The sequence below is a fragment of the Argopecten irradians genome, chromosome 2 (assembly GCF_041381155.1).
Source record: "Argopecten irradians isolate NY chromosome 2, Ai_NY, whole genome shotgun sequence".
NCBI lineage: Eukaryota > Metazoa > Mollusca > Bivalvia > Pectinida > Pectinidae > Argopecten > Argopecten irradians.
This window is the reverse complement of record NC_091135.1, coordinates 7,743,187-7,760,452: the sequence shown is the minus strand read 5'-3', so window position 1 is coordinate 7,760,452 and position 17,266 is coordinate 7,743,187. Positions and strand designations below refer to the sequence as shown.

General features: G+C 34.0%; 1 protein-coding gene and 1 long non-coding RNA gene across 4 annotated transcripts in view; one reads left to right on the top strand and one right to left on the bottom strand.

The window, feature by feature from the left end:
- LOC138314329 (ubiquitin carboxyl-terminal hydrolase MINDY-3-like) overlaps positions 1-17,266 on the bottom strand; it is a 350,037-nt gene that overhangs the window by 198,654 nt on the left and 134,117 nt on the right. The window lies entirely within an intron of this gene.
- The window catches only part of LOC138314321 (uncharacterized), a 44,792-nt gene that overhangs the window by 21,070 nt on the left and 6,456 nt on the right, over positions 1-17,266 (top strand). For all 3 annotated transcript variants that reach the window (XR_011207355.1, XR_011207354.1, XR_011207353.1), the window contains exon 2: positions 10,546-10,784. This is a non-coding gene — a long non-coding RNA (uncharacterized lncRNA). The remainder of the gene's footprint in view (positions 1-10,545; positions 10,785-17,266) is intronic.

Genomic DNA, 17,266 nt, shown 5'->3' with positions numbered 1-17,266 from the left:
CCTGAACTCATCAGCTTCTCATCTCCGAGTCTTTGGGAATCGTTCCTGACACTTTTATCCAGAATTTGGCCGCACAATAGAGACTTAACAATGGCTCCTGAACAACTGTCGGCTGTGATGTAATGTCTCAAAAACCTCTGGTTTGAATCATTCTCTCATGACTCATTTACCCTTAAAGATGTTTTAGAATCTTCTTTTTCTAAGATGGGAACAGTCCATTATGAATTCACAGGGGTGAAAGGGTTGAAAGTGCAGTATTTCTATAATTTTTTTTTTAAATTCCTCATTTAGGCATGTTGTGAATTAAATAACATCTAAGTTGAAATTTTACAATTGCCTACCAATGAAATACAAATGCAACAAAAGAATAAAGCATGCAAAAGGGGAGATAAAAACCTGATGGAACAAAACACATGCAAGGTCATCATTAAGTTTGGACAGTAAAGAGACATATCAAAAGATATATAAGAATAAGCTAACACATCTGACCATGGCAAGACAATCATAATAGGAGATCAGTAAAAGGGAGATAACAATTGTCTGTTATACAAAAGGAGAGACAATCAGATTCCAGAATACAACAAAGAGGAGAAATCGGTAAAATGGAAGGGGAAATTATGACATGTTCATATCAATGGGGAGATAATTACACATTTAATAGACTATAACAGAGGGGAGATAATCACAGTACCGTTATATGAAACAACAAAGGGGAGACAATCAGATTCCAGAATACAACAAAGAGGAGAAATCAGTAAAATGGTATACAGCAAAGGGGAGATCATGACATGTTCATTTGAAAGGGGAGATAAGTACACATTAGGCTATAACGTAGGGGAGACAATCACAGTATGTGGGACCAATTGGAACTCCTCGGAAGTAACTGCCGTACATTGACCTAGGATGTGACACAAAGGCATCCATTTTGAAACTAAGGGACTATTTTCATAACAACTAGTTACCACCAAGGACACAACCCCTAAAACTATATAAAGTGTCAGTTCATCGATGCTGCATGTTTTCCGTCTTGAAGAAGAAATTGTTACATTCAATTTCTTGTAATACGACTATGGAAGTTCAATATTTCAATAATAATTCATTTTCTTGTGCGCAGTTTGGGCGTAATTAGGTTTTCTGGCAAAGAAAATGTTTGACATCTTCTTACACCTATTACATCCGAGGTTATGTTTTACACCCGAGGAATTCCTATTGATATGGGACAGCAAAGGGGAGACAATCACATGATAAATATGATATAAGGGACTATGTATAAATTAAAGTAAATGGGAAGAAATGCCAAAAAGCACATTTTAGATTATTACAGAGGGGAGACAATCACTTGATGTTGAAATAGGGGAGACAACCAGAATATCAAATTGGACAAAAACAAGTGTGGATACTAAACTAATGAGTATTTCATTAGACTTGTAATGAAAAGGCATTGATTAAGTAGATTAAAGATGCTCCACCGCCGACAAAGCATAAATGATATTCATCATTTGAACAATAATTAGTGTTTAATCGTGTGTATGTATGTATAATTAACACAAAAAATAATATAAAATAATTTACTTCGCCTTTGGTACATGCGCAATCAGTACTTCATTCCATATAGGATATAGTAGCACGGAATTTTTTCGGGATGCAATTAATTATTTTTTTATATTTTTAACTTGAAGTAAAATTAGAAGCTCAAACTTTTCAATGGTGGTAATGGTGTAAATTAAGTAACTTTTGTAACTGAAGAAAAATACTAAATCGTCTGCTCCTGTTTTTGATAGTGAAAAAATACCATTTGTTAGCGTAGATTAAGACTTAAGATAAAAGAAAATTATGTAAATATGTCATAAGCTATAGAAGTTGATATATCTGAATTTACATGAAAGGGATAGCTTTTGTACTTTTTTGTAGATGTATTGTCATGTAAAAAAAAAATCAAAATGTGAGTTTCTTTGTGACTAGATACATGAATTAATAACAGAGATAAAAGGTTATCCATTTAATGCATCATGATGACATTTTTGGAGTCTGATGACTTGAAAAAAATGTTTGAGCATGTTTGATTGATAGATGAAGAATTGAACAGGTTAATTACCAAACTGTTTATCATTTTGACGGAGAAATTAATATCATAAGTAATTTGTACTTTTATTTGTGCACTTTTTAGCTATTGTGAAACATCACTATAACATTAAGTACAGGGTTTTTATATTCAGTAATTAGTCATGAGGAAATACTTCTGAAACGTGTCATAATTAATACATCAGTCAAATCTAATGCATGGTGAACACATGTAGGCCATTGTTTTTAAGATTCAGTGAAAATCTCATCAAATTTTTCTGTTGTATATAAGTAGTGTTTTGAATTTAGTTAGTCATGTATTACAATAGAGAATATTCAGTAAACTTTAAATAAGAACTATTAGTTGTGTAGCAATTTTTCTCTATCAAAAACAGGAGCAAACGATTAAGTATTTTTCTTCAGTTACAAAAGTTACTTAATTTACACAATTACCACCATTGAAAAATTTGAGCTTTTAATTTTAATTCAAGATAAAAAAAAAAAAATAATTAATTGCATCCCGAAAAAATTCCATGACACTATGTTGATGGATGAAGTACTGATTGCGCATGCACAGTAAGCAAAATGAATTATTTTATATTATTTTTTTTGTGTTGATTTGACATATGTCTACACGATTAAACACGAATTATTGTTGAAATGGTGAATATCGTTTATGCTCTGTCGGCGGTGGAGAATATTCAGTAAACTTTAAATAAGAACTATTAGTTGTGTAGCAATTTTACTACATGGAAGAAGTATATAAACACAGTTATAACAAACCTATGGGGACCAACAAAATTACTAACTTCGTTATAAGCTTAGTTCAAAATTACTAACTTTGTTATAAGCTTAGTTCCCTATACATATATATATGATGTCATGACAAATGAAACTTGATATGTAATTGCATTCATATGAATGTGAAATGATTATGACTTTATTTCATCAATATCATGACTGCAATATATTTATATAGCCTGACTCAGACAGAGATACATATAATATAAAAACCAGACAGACTTATTCCTTCATTAAAGTACCGTTACTACATAACACAATTACAAGGTAATGTGTTATTACACGCACTATATGTTTCTCCTGTTTACACCATATTCGTAATTAATTAACAATATATGAAAATACGAAAAGCCAAATACTTTGTGACAATCATAAGACAATCCATCACTGGAAGGCGTTGTCACAGGGTGACTCAAATTGTCGCCGATTCCGTTAATGACTCGGGTGATTATCCGCCGGTTGTCAGACGCTGTTGACTATGCCGACATAATGTTATTGATTGTTTATCCGATAACAGTCAATTCACTGTGATATCCACTATTGTAAACAAGCACCTAAAAATTGTGCCCTTTTTGAAAGATATGTTTCTTTTTGTCAAATCTCTTGGACTTTAAATTGTCTTTAGCTTATTGTGTGTAATTTTCACCAAAAATGACTTCTTCATCAATGATATTTCAAAGTGTTATATTTGCATATATGATTTTAAGATTATAATTGACATAATACTCATGTCCTTTTTGGTAGTTTGTACTATGGGGGAGATCAGAAACAGTCTGGACTGTGCTGATGCAGTTATTGGAGAGTGTCCTTCCCACCCTCTGTCCATAATTGCATGGTTTCTGGATATATCCTTGAAAACCTATAGGTCAAAGTTTTGGAAATTGCTCGTGGTAATAGCTGACACTGTACTGTACAGTAAGGGTTTTATTTAAGTAATTTTTTTTTTCTGAGAAAATTCAAGATGGCTGTCATGACCCCTAAAGGGGTCGAAATTTTAAAATATGATGATATCTTTTTGATTATCATTACTGAATATGATGATAAAATGGTTTTAAACATTGAAGACAAAAAATTAAAACAACTCCTAAATTCAATACTTGACACTGTATTTGTGCATTAACCAGATATTATTCTGAATCCATGAATGGGTGTTGTCTTTGTGTTCTCACAGCATCTGTATAATTTTATCTTGCTTTTTATACAAACATGTAACTTTAAACTGTCTAAGTTAACTGGGCGTGTTATTGCTATAATTCAGGGGTGTAACCTATTTAATTAGCCATGTGACCCTGCCAATAGTAACACAACTTGTTTATTAGCCAGATAAACCTGTTGTACATCAGAATGTTACATGTACAAGTACATTGTAATTGGTTCTGGTATTCACCCAACATTTTTTAGAGGCGTACATGTGAATGTGTCAATTCTTCTTCTATTGATTTGGTGTGACATAACGGTAACTTTTAAGTCGGTTACTTCAACCAGTGACGACATGCATGGATGGCTTAACCATCTTATTATTTTATGTGATAATTTGAAGGTAACTCATGCAGGTAGGAACATTTCATAGGTAGGCAATAAGCATGTCATTGTATCTTATCATTATAAGTCATGCATGATTGACTTCATGAAGACAATTGAGAAAAAGTTAAATTGGGGATCAAAATGTTGCAGTGATGACATTTACTCTCCATTCACATCAATGTATGTGGATGGGGGTTCAATTTGCCTGACTATACATGGACATGAGAACATATGCATGTCTGATTGTGTGGTTTTCCATGGGGACTCTGGTTTCCTGATCGTAAAAATCTAGCTGTTCAGCAGTGAAGCTATATTTGTGCATGTGTTCAAATGTATAACTTATGGTAATTTCTCACTCTAAATACTTGTACTGTCAAAACTGTCTATAAAGACCACCCATGGGGCGAGGGGAAAGAAGTCCCCTTAAACAAAGTGGTCATTATACACAGGTCCAGTTGGGTTATATATGACCATTCATGACGCCAAAAAAGTTGTCTTAATAAACAGGTGGTCTTTATACAGAGGTGGTCGCTATGGCAGGTTTCGCTGTACTAACAATACTATATTAATGATGTATAAGTGCAATATATACATTTTTAGTCAAATTATTAAAATTTCTCTGAGTATAAAGCCAGTGTTTGAACAGGACATCCTTTCTTTCTATAATAACTTACGAAAGGTCACATGGTACTATACATGTTGTATGTACCCGGTGATACTGTATTTAGGATCTGCAGACACTCTAATTGTGTCAGTATTAGACAGCAACTCCTTATACTGCCCTTATAAGGGGACAGATAGGATCTGGTAATTAGGGCAATGTCCTGGACAACTGGCAGTGTGTAAGGTTACCAAGGACTTGACAGGCTGCTTGGGTCTGTTTTGATATAGATATACCGTATTCGACCCAATAAGCGCCCAGGGCGCTTAAAAAATTGATAAAAATGAAAAGGTGCTAATAAGTCGAAATTATTGCAAATCTATACCGTTTTATGTAATTTTGGTCCTTATTTATGCATTGGCAATTGAAATTGAGGCCTCAAAAAGGGGGAGGGGCGCTTATAAGGTCTAATACGGTAAGTATAGTTCTACATGATATCAGTGTTCTTCAGACAGGGCAAGCTTGTTGGACCAAAGACTTGGAAAAACAACACAACTGAATTGAAATTAGCCGTTTATTACAAAACATCGGTTTGAATTTATATTGAAATACAAACATTTCAATAACATAAATTTGTATCCAGCTTTCTTGGGTTTCAATAACATAAATTTGTATCCAGCTTTCTTGGGTCCTAGGTGTGGATAAAAACCGCCACAATGGTATCTGACCATGTAATTTTGATCAGAAACCAACTATGGTCATTTCAGAACAATGCAAACTAGAGTTTGGTGGTAAGAGAGGCTTGAGTATCAAAAAAAAAAAAAACGACCAACATACATTAAGTACCCCACTAGTATGGAAATCTTCTCCCTCCACTCCCCCACCACCACATCAAGTTACCCCACTTGGGCCCCAGGCCTCTCCATTCTGAAATAGGTCTGTAGCTATTTATGGAACGAAGCTCTTCACTTTTTGTCCCCTAGCATTAGAACATAATTGTACTCTTATTTGGAATAGAACTATTCATTAATTATTTTTTGAGTTTGACATTTTAGATCACTACAACTCTTTGTACCTATCTGTAGTTTTAGCTTTTTCATTCACTGTAGTAATCCTCATGTAATAGTACCGTATTCGACCCAATAAGCGCCCATGTCCCTATAAGCGCCCCTCACCGTTTTTGAGGCCTCGATTTAAATTGTCCACGCATAAAAAAAAGAAGACCAAAACCACACAAAACTGTCAAGATTTGCAATAATTTTGTCTTATTAGCACCTTTCATTTTTTTCAATTTTTTAAACGCCTTGGGGCTTATTGGGTCGAATAAGGTACATGCACATTTGTAACCGTTATTCCTTGGATGTATTCAAGGTCTAATTAGGAAAATGAAAGGCGCTTAATGACATTTCTGTTTTATCTGAATAGCCTTCAAGGAGAAATTAAACTGAGAAGTAAAATGTTGCTGAACAATTATGACACTAGGGAAATTGGCTGGGTGATGCTGAATAAATTTGCATCATAAAGCCGTTAATGGTACTGTAAAAATGTGCTAAGTTACATTTCCCTTTTAATGCCTGGAGAAAAATTCACCATTCCCCCCTATTGTGTAAGTGGAACACCTCATGATTTATTGAAATGGTTCTGTCCTATTGTGATGGTAGGGATGAACCAGACTGGCAGCTTTACAAATGCTTTGTAAAATAATCGTAAAATTTCTATTTCAAAATGCTTTGTTCAATGTTTCTATTATTTAAGCATTAGAAGGAGATACATAGCGTTATTGACAATTTGAAGTATTAAATTGTCCATTATTGATCGGTTTATTACACTAAGGGGGTATTAGTTTAGAGAAGATTTTTTTCCTCCAATTTTTTTGTGAATTTTTATTGGAATCAAAACACAATTTGTTATTTGCAATAGCCAATCACAATGACTGTCACATATACTCTTGGGAATCAACTTATTTTGAAAAAAAAAAAAACCCAAAAAAACAAATGGATTCGGTGAATATGAGTCAATCAATGCTTATAAATGCATTTTAAATGTTCTAATCTTTTGTGTATTGCTTGTATTTGCTATAACAAAGCAGGTCCCTCAGGTGTCACAGGGCTGATAACAAAGTCTTTCCTTTTAACAAGATGGCTGGGTTCAATTCTCCAATCAGATTCGAATGAGGTATGGGATATACTTCAACCTGACCACAAAAGTTAAGGATTTCCTCGCATTCCGTTTTTCTGTTTTTCTCACCCTTGCACACTTCATTAGGAGCCAACAGGCACATTTTGTGTATAGTATAACTTGCCTAAATCGGATATCATTGGAACCAGCATGTTTGGCAAGTATAGACAGGAATCCAGAGTAGACAAGAGTTGTGTTAATGATGCTAATGATTCCATTCATCTTATGATGATAATCAGGAAAAACTCTGAATATTCAATGTTGGAGATACATTTCATTGGATGAACAAGTCATAGAAATTTCAGATAACCAATGATTTAGATATGTCCATGGATTTCTTCCAATGGAGAAACGCCCTTTCTTACTAATCTTGCAGTGAAGTGAATTTCATAAGCATTAATTGCTTGGTGAATTGGGCAATGTAAATAAGATATTAGTGTTTTGTGGAATACTATTACATTTAAGATGTTGCAATTGATTTTAAGTGTTGCTATAATATACATAGCTCGGATGACCTGTTTTAGGTGTTGAGTACATGTGTCGACGTGGAACTGCTTAGAACCGTAACTATTCTAAAAGTGAAAAAAAGGCCTAAAGCGTTATATGCACTTTATGTCCACTGCATAGTTCTAAACAGTACAATTAACTCATTTCTTTATATGTTTTTGGAACTTGTGAATCTTTTTCTGTATGACAAGTTGTTTTACTACAGACACTAGGAATTCTTCATCAGTGGTGTTTATATGGTAAATCATCATATTGCACACTTGTGCAAGTCAAATTTGTCCAACATGCATCTGATAATCAGGTCATTAGGGAAAGTTTTGTTATACGTTCATGGAATGCTTGCACGAGTGTGCAATATGATGTTTTGTCACTGTGCAGGGTTATTCTTCCTACACTGTAAATGGAGTATGTACATAATGTGTCTGTGTATTTGTCAATATATCTACTGTAAATGTATTTGTCCTTGGTTATGCCTGCATATCGTTAAGATGATTTGTGATTGCCATTGTCTCCAATATTTCATATTTCCATAGAAAGTGTGATACCATGAGGTATTAATATGTGTATGATTTACTGTGTCGATCACACCACACGATGTTGTAAGTCAAGGATTTATGTGTCAGAGAGGCAGAAAACACCTACTTCTAGACTGTATCACACACAGGAACGCTGGCCAAGATTGTCACCGTAGCCTTTAGGAAATAAACATACCTTTATTTATCACAGGAAAGGAAATAAAGAAAAGGCATTAGAACGTCACATAAATATCTATGTTTAGGGTAAATAGGAAGAAGTCTGAATTCTCTCATCAGTGGTATCATATAAATCAGGAGGAGAGATCTCACAGACAGGATTTACGCTTGGGAAAGTAGTCGTTTGATTGACAGGCTCCGTATTAAATTTACCTTGAGTCCAGCTCTCTGTTAGACTCAGGTAACATTAGAAATATATATAGCTGTCTTACCAGTCTGGAGCTAACACTTTATGGTACTGGTTAATTTCTTAAACAACCAAGGAATTCTCAGCTATTTCTTATACACTTAAGGTCCATGCATGGATTTTCTATACACTTTGACCATAGGATACTCAGGGCTATTTCTTATACACTAAAGGGCCTGTACATGGATGGTATATCCTATACACTTCAGAATGCAGCATTATTTATTATACATTTATGGATACTTGACTGTTAAGCCACAAGATGATCCAGGGATACATTTACACAGGGATTTTTCTTTAACCTTAAGGAAATGTTAAGTCTTGTATATATTTATTTTATAACAAATTAATTTTCTCCAGTCCCTTTGAAGTAAAACTGGATTGTTTTTCATAGACCCAGGAAAAATTCTGTACTTTTTCTTGTATTTAACCCAAGGACACTCGGCATTTTTAGCAACCAAAGGGAACTACATAATGAATTTTATATTTCTTATACATCAAAAGTCACAGAAATCAAGGGGAGTCTTTATTGACTATTTTTGTACACTCAGGGATATTGGGCTATTGGTATTACACCTGGGGTAATATTTACTCTTTATCTTATAAGATAAGGACTTCAATATTCTCATAACTGAAATATCATCTCCAATTATTAATCCCATGGTTATCAGATATTCTTGATAAACCCTGATATAAAATTTCAATTATCAACTCATGAGGCCCATCAATGATAATTATCCAGTAATTATCAGCATTATTTCTGATCTTTAAATACCAGCTCCATATAGGGTCATTAATTATTATCCTAGTACTGAATTGTCTGAACACCCTCCCCCTCCACCCCCACCAGCCTCCTCCTCCCCCCATTCCCCTGCCCTCCCTGGTAACTTGTCATTTTCATACTACAAGTGTGTGTTATACTTGACCTCCCATGGAACAGCTTAAGCTGCATGAGCTAAACATTGTTGTCGATTCGTCAGCTGAGCTCCAATGTCTTTACCAATTCCATGTAAATACACTTATATTACCAGCGCCGAATACTTGATCTGGTGTTTTCCTGGAAGTCTTATTATTGGCTCAGGAAAGAACAGCGTGTTTTAGTGATTAATCACATGCTGCTTTTGGTACAGTTATTTTGAGATTCGGTGTATGGCCAGAGGTTACAGGTCAAAGGTTATACTGTACGTTATAAACAATATATCTTGAGGTACAAAATTTGATGTAAAACATATCCAGACATTTTTCTTATAGATTACACTTACCTAGCTGTTATTCCTGCATGCAGGCCCTAAATGGCTTTGTAGTCAAGGATAGCAGACATGATCATGTGATAGTTAGTTTCTGGACATTCCACACTTTGCCCTACATGTATTTTTTTTTAAATCTATATATTGTCTCAGCAAATTGGATGTAATCTTATATGGATGTAGAAATTAATATGCCATGATCCCAGGATCATGTTACAGTCTTATAAAGACTTAGTTTTTGCTTAGCCAATCAAAAATGAAGTAACTTTTTGTAACGTCATCTGTGATTGGCTATCAAGTCTAAACTAATTATTGTTTCATGATCCTGGGGCCTTTATTGATTAAGATTATCCAGTTTTCTTTGTTACAATATAAACTATTGAAATGAAATTCCCTAAAAAATTGTTTACAAAAAGGTATTTTGTATGAATCATATATATATATATATATATATTTTTTAAGATAAAGAGATACAATGTACTTGTATGAATTCACATTTGATGATAAAGTAAATTTTTGTATGAACTCATATATGTCTGTTTCTCTGGAGATGTCGATTCTGTAATGTTTTACTATTTGTAGTTACTTAGAAAAGATGTTGGGGCAGAATTACCGGTACGCTGATGACATTGTAATTTGTTTAGTGCGACTGACACGTTATTTGAATTCTCCGTTTCTCTGTTGTAGTGAGGTGGATTGCGGAAGCTTGGACGCGGGACTGCTAACTTAATCATGTAAACTAATCAAGGTAACCGAATTACGTTTCGAATCATCAAGAACGGCGACGTGCTTCTTCGGCTTTAAGGGACTTCGTAAGTGTCATTTGTAACGGAAGACATCGGTGCAAGGAATAGGGAATCAGTTGAAGCGCGAGTCTTTGACACCGAATTAGAAAAATCCTCAGAACATATAAACACTTCACATAGGTGAGTTCTTGTCTTAATCTTTCTTCCTGGTCAAGATTGTTTTCTCAAATATTGATGAAGTTTTCCGTCTGAAAGTTACATTGTACACTTGAGACAAAGCCATTTCTGATTGATTAAGAATTACCGTAAGATTGCCACATGTTTTATCTACGAACATACGCCACCTGGTGACAGAATCAATGATAAATTCTTATTCTTGTGTGATGGTTATTCCCCTTGATAACTCATGAAGGTCATCACCGGTGAGGTACCAGTATATATTAGAGTGTAAAATTACAGTATATGAAAATCTAAATTTGATTTTAAGACACCTGTGTATATGGTCATTATTAAATTAATTAATTGTGTGTTATATTGTTTAAATTATCGTTATTCTGCTATTTTACGTTTTAATAAATATTAACTTTCCAAAAAGCAAAGATTAACATAAATAACATTTACTGGGAAATCTCCCCAATATGGCTGCCATAGCAACCCATTCTAAATGCTACCGTCTTTACTTTTTCCATATAGTTTTAAGGCAAACTAAAGCCAAACAAACAGATCCTCTGTTTTATAGCCAACTTTAAAACTACACAATTTCTAACCTGGCCATAAAGAAGTCCAAAACAGTCTTAACTTTAGACTTAGCCAATCAAAGATGATATTACAAAAAGGTATGTCATTTTTTATTAGCTAAGCAAAGACTTAAGTCTAATAGACCTAGCCAATCAAACATGACATTGCAAAAGGTTATCTCCTTTTTGATTAGCTTAAAGCAAAGACTTAAGTCTAATAGACTTAGCCAATCAAAGATGATGTTTCAAAAAGTTATATCATTTTTGATTAGCTAAGCAAAGACTTAATTAAGTCTAATAGACTTAGCCAATCTTTGATGACATTACAAAAAGTTATGTTATTTTTGATTAGCTAAGCAAAGACTTAAGTCCAATAGACTTAGCCAATCATAGATGATGTTACAAATAGTTATGTTATTTTTGATTAGCAAAGACTTAATTAAGTCTAATAGACTTAGCCAATCTTAGATGACATTACAAATAGTTATGTTATTTTCGATTAGCTAAGCAAAAACTTAGACTAAGACTGCATGTTTCATAATCCTGGGGCCTGGATTCTTAAGATGTCTGTGGTAACAAGCAGATCACTGACAGATCTGTCGACAAGATGAGGACTGGTGTACTTTATATTAAATTAGTAAAAAATAACTCAGGATGTCCGGTGTTTTTTGTTAACAATTTTAACTTTGTCTTACATCTATTTTCACTCTCATGCTAGAGATAAACCCTTAATTACAGTGGCACAAAGTTAAAAAAAAAAAAGGTTGTCTCCTCTCCGTCCACGATCAGTACAAATTTTGATGTAAAGAATATATATATGACATTAAACAGTGTATTGTAAAAAGATTTCTACAGATACCGTACGGGAGTGAGACAAAATGTACTTTCAAATTTAATTGTACTTGATACAAATGTTTGAGAGTTAGTCAGAGAAAAACCAGATTCCAGCCTTCAAGCTAGGAATTTCACACTGTATGCGGAGAGTTATCACACAACATTAGAGGTTTGCTACACTCTCTGCTAGGCTGTTGTTTCAGATAACTACCAAATATTGATAATGCTTTAGGGGTTCGTATGAGTTTATTGAATTTTGGAATGCATTTCCATCGCAACGCAGTGTTAGAATTGAAGAAAAATTGCTGTAATATCTGAGATCTGCTGGGGAAAAAAATGTACACACTCTGAGCATTGTTATTTTTTATAGCTGATAGCAGATATATCTATACATATGTAAATATTGGCCTTTCATAGATGTTTTAGCGCACCGCCCAAATGTCATGTGAGCTTATATGCAATGTTGCCACATCGAAACCATAATGTCTGTGTAGTGAAACTGGCTGTCTATCAGAAACTTCTGTCTTCAACGTTTTATGTCCCAGCTATGAAATGGTGGAGTAGGATATATGAAGTGATATATACATGTGATTGTCCAGTCCTGTGTTACCATGCCATAGGACCATTGTGAATCAAGATGCATAAAATGTACATGTCCGTCCTGTTCTGTATTGCCATAATTAAATATGTTCTAGTCAGGATTCATATAGAAGTATGCAGGGCCGTGGTGGTGAGTGGTTAAGATGATCTGACATTTTACCACACTCCACCTCTGGGTCACAAGTTTAAATTCCACCTGGGACAGCTGCCTGGTACTGAATGCTGGTTGGTTGTTTTTCTTTGGGTAACTCTGGCTTTCCTCCACCATGAAAACTTTGCACGTCCTTAAATGATCCTGGCTGATCAAACCAAACTTATTATGAATGGAGGCATTATCATTGATGTCTTCTGACATTTCTGATTCTCAATGACCAAAGATACCCAGAGAACTGATATATTTAATTAAGATATACCAAATGAGTTCAAATGAATGTCACCTGGATCTTCAAGGTCATTTTGGTCAAACATGCTGAAAGAATTTCGGAGGCAAAGGGATATGAATACAAGCCTGGAGTAGCATGCTAGATTTTTGACATTTGTTTACTGTGATCAAGTACACTGAATGATAAATTCTTATTTTTTTTCACCAATATCCATACAAGAGACACCTAAATAGTACCATGGGATCAATTGATGATTGTTTGTGACACATGTCAAAGGTCAAAGGGGTCAAATGATTTGATAAACATTCACTCAGTACCCAGGAGATCCAGAGAGTGGCCTGCAGGGCTAAAGGCTTTTTGATTGAATTATATCATTGGAGTTCTTTTAGACAATGATTGTAATTGCTATTATTGCATCTTGGGTACCCATTAAAACTTCATTTCCAATGTCAACCATTTTCCCTGTTATCATCTTAAGTACCTACAGGATCGTTTCTATGGGGACCAGGTGCCTTTGGTGATGGTGATAATTACCAAAAGCTTATTACATTTTCCCAGCAGGGCTGTTGTCTCCCCACATTAAGGATAGCCATCCCTTCTGGATGTTCCTTGATCAAAACGATGGACAATCTTCAGCATGTCCCTGTGACGTCTGGTTGCCATGGTTATCAATATATCTAAACCGTACAGGCACCCTAAATCATTCAGGGGCTGATAAAAGTGGACAGTTTTCGCACTTCTTCAATAAAATTCAATATTTTGGGACCATAAATCAGTGGAAACCATAACTAGTGTTACCACTTTCTTCTGCTAGATTTGTACGTTTGATGTAGGCCGCGAAATGTCACACCATACTGAACCGCATGGCTCTCATGTGGCTCTTGGAGGGAGACCAGTCTACAATACATAGGTCACAATGGTGACTCTCTCATCATATTGCTTTCTGGATTCACATTATAAAGACTTTTATATGGTTTATGAGTTTAATTTATATGTCATACTTGATATATATACTGGTATCTGGACTAAAATTTAAGTGTTAACTGTTCTTTTAGGTGCCATTGAACTCAAACCAAGTTTTGTAATGTTTAACTTTTGTAATTTTCATACTTGTTTGTCAATTTTGAGACAAGGAAACCAATTAAGAAATACTGTAAAGATACTTTTTTTAAGTGCAGTCAATTTCCATAACAAATGCAAAACAGTGTATTTTTCAGAGCAGATAATTAGAGTCGCAGAATTTGATGGTTCAATACTAGAATTACCTAGTTTTTACAAAATTTAGTGTTTTACATGATTTAGTGTTTCAAAAACAGCATGAAAAGTGGTAAAAAACTACCGCTAAAATAAGTGTATGTCTACAATAGCAATTTTTGTGGATTGAGGTTCTAATATTACGGAAATATCTATGTATTAAAAAAAAATTTCAAGGTATATTATACAATGTAAAATAATTACATAAATACAAAAATGTCTGTATTTCAAAATTGATTGTTATTGTTTCATTTTCAACTACGTTACCAATTACAATCACAAACTTCCAATTGTCCAAGAACATGATTACCAAAGAACGTTACTCTATTTGACAGCTTTGGATTTCCCGCCAAATCATTAATCAAACTGCGTCCTATAATCACCAGTTATTGGACAGAATACATTCACTAAAGTGATACCTATATGAGATTTTTTACAAGCATTTTTCAGACTCAGACTACTCATGAACTTTCTGTTTGACATTAAGTGTATGGCTTGGTGAGTTGGCCCTACAAACGTTTCAGAGACCTTGATTTGTAATAAGAATTTGATTGGACAGTAAGTGACAGCAAGATGTTTGGGCTGTCACATCTTTGTGACCAAAAGAACGAGTATCGCCATGATAGAGTGACCTGGATGTAAAACTCCGTCTCATCTAGCTGTTACAGATAGAACTTTATAGTACTGTACATCTAAAATGATATGTGCTGTATGTTTCAAACAAATCCAATTCATCATGTTACTCTCAGTATCTGTAAATCTGTATTGGTTTGAATGTCTCTCTCCGTCTGGTGTTTCTATCATCCTGTTCAGGTGGTGGTCCAAGTTTTTGCTATATACTAAACATAGTTATTTAGTCCCCCACTGGTGTCTGAAGGAAAGAAGATTGAAAGGAAGAGAGAGGACAGTATGGTGTTATGCCTGTTTGTCTGTCTGCTTCCATCCACCTCATTCTTTTATGGGTATATCTTATTATTTATGCCTAGGTCACCTTGACCTTGGTTTGAAATTTCCTTCTTTGGTCACCTTGACCTTGAAATTTCTTAATTTAGTCAAATGACCTTGATTTGAAACTTACTTCTTTGTTATGACATTGAAATCAAATTTCCTTCTTCAGTCACCCTGACCTTCATTTTAAACTGTCCTCTTTGGTGACCTTGACCTTGATTTGATATACCTTCTATGATCATCTTACTGTAGTAATCATGACCTTTGGCCTTAATATGAACAAAAAACTTGCAGTTTGACTGGAGCATGTTGCTGTTCACAGAATTTCAAGTACCAGCTAATTAGGCTGTGTTTATCCAAAGTAGCTATTGGTCACTCTGACCTATATTTTGACCTTTAACCTATATTTAAGAAAAATGCTGGGATAGTTTTTATTTCAATTACAATTAAGGTAGTTGCTTCTACCACCTACTATACAGTCTTCATTAAGAAAAAGGTGTTAATTATCAAATCCTATATGATAGACAAAAATAGATACTGAATGATTAGTAAAAAAATTAAAGCACAGATAAGATATCCATTGGAGTTTCATACAGGGTTTCAGGTCATAAAAGATATAATATTTCAATACTATATTGCTTCTTCTTTTCCTTTCAATAAAATACATAAGTCTTCTACGACAATAAAAGTTGCACTGAGATAAAAGTTCAATATGTGATTTGTTGAGCTAGCTGTTTTCAGAAGTCTGTGATAGCTTTCTAGAACTGCAATAAATATGCCAAAAAGTACTGGTGTACTTGTGCAAGAAAAAACTGTCATGTAGAAATCCTTAAAAACAAGATTGATGCCTGTAATATAGTCCTTTTGTGGCCCAGGACTGAACAGATTTTACAATTTGTTGAGTGTTCTGTTTTTATTCTTTGTTTAAATGGAATCCTCAATGCCTTCCTTAATTTTGCTTTGGACCTTTGAATGTGTTCTGTTACTAAGGGTACAAAAAGATTGTTGTAAATATCGTGTATTTTTGTGTCGTCTAAATATTTTTTCCTGTTGCACCTTGTAAATAAAAAATAAGTTCTATTGCTTATTGAATCTGTTGCCTATAGAGATTTTGAGTCATTGGTATTTCTTAATTAGTTATTGATTTATTAATTCTTATTTGTACCTCTTTAGCAGTTGGCTAAATTGCATCAAAAGATGTCTTTTCTTTTTGTGCCATAGGGTGAACTACAATGTAGGTTTTATATTGAGTTGACTATGTAATTTAGAGCATGCAAGGTATTCCTAAAACTGTCTTAAATTAAACGTTATCATTAATATATGAAGCTATATGAAGATATCTGGATTATTCATTGAATACGAATCACTAAAATACAACTATTTTAGGTTATGAAAAAATGCTGGTTTAATGAAGTTTTAAAATAAGACTCCATGTTTTTCTATCATTACAAATATTGGACACATTTACATGTTTTAAATAAATCTTTTTGGGTATCAACTTTATCAACCAGAAAATAGACTTTATTCTAACTTCATTTAAACCACACGGGGTAAAGCAAGACAAATATTTACCTTTTTTTTTTTTTTTTTTTTCAATTTCACTGGTAAAGTGCATGTTTAAGTTGACTTAAAGCTGTTTTGACAGCATATATACATCTGTAGAAGACCTGTAATTCAGACTAAAGCTTACAATCATGTGCTCCCTAAACAAGATAATGTATATATAGCACTATACAGCCTGTCGAGTTATAGACAGAGCTAACGACTACTTAATGTTTCAGTCCATTTCTGTAACACTTTCCACCATGGATGTAATTGACCATGCTCCATGTGTTAGGAGATGTATGTGTTTTAGAAGGTGTCGGTGCTGGTGGTACGGAATCTGTAGTGATTTTTGAAAGCAATG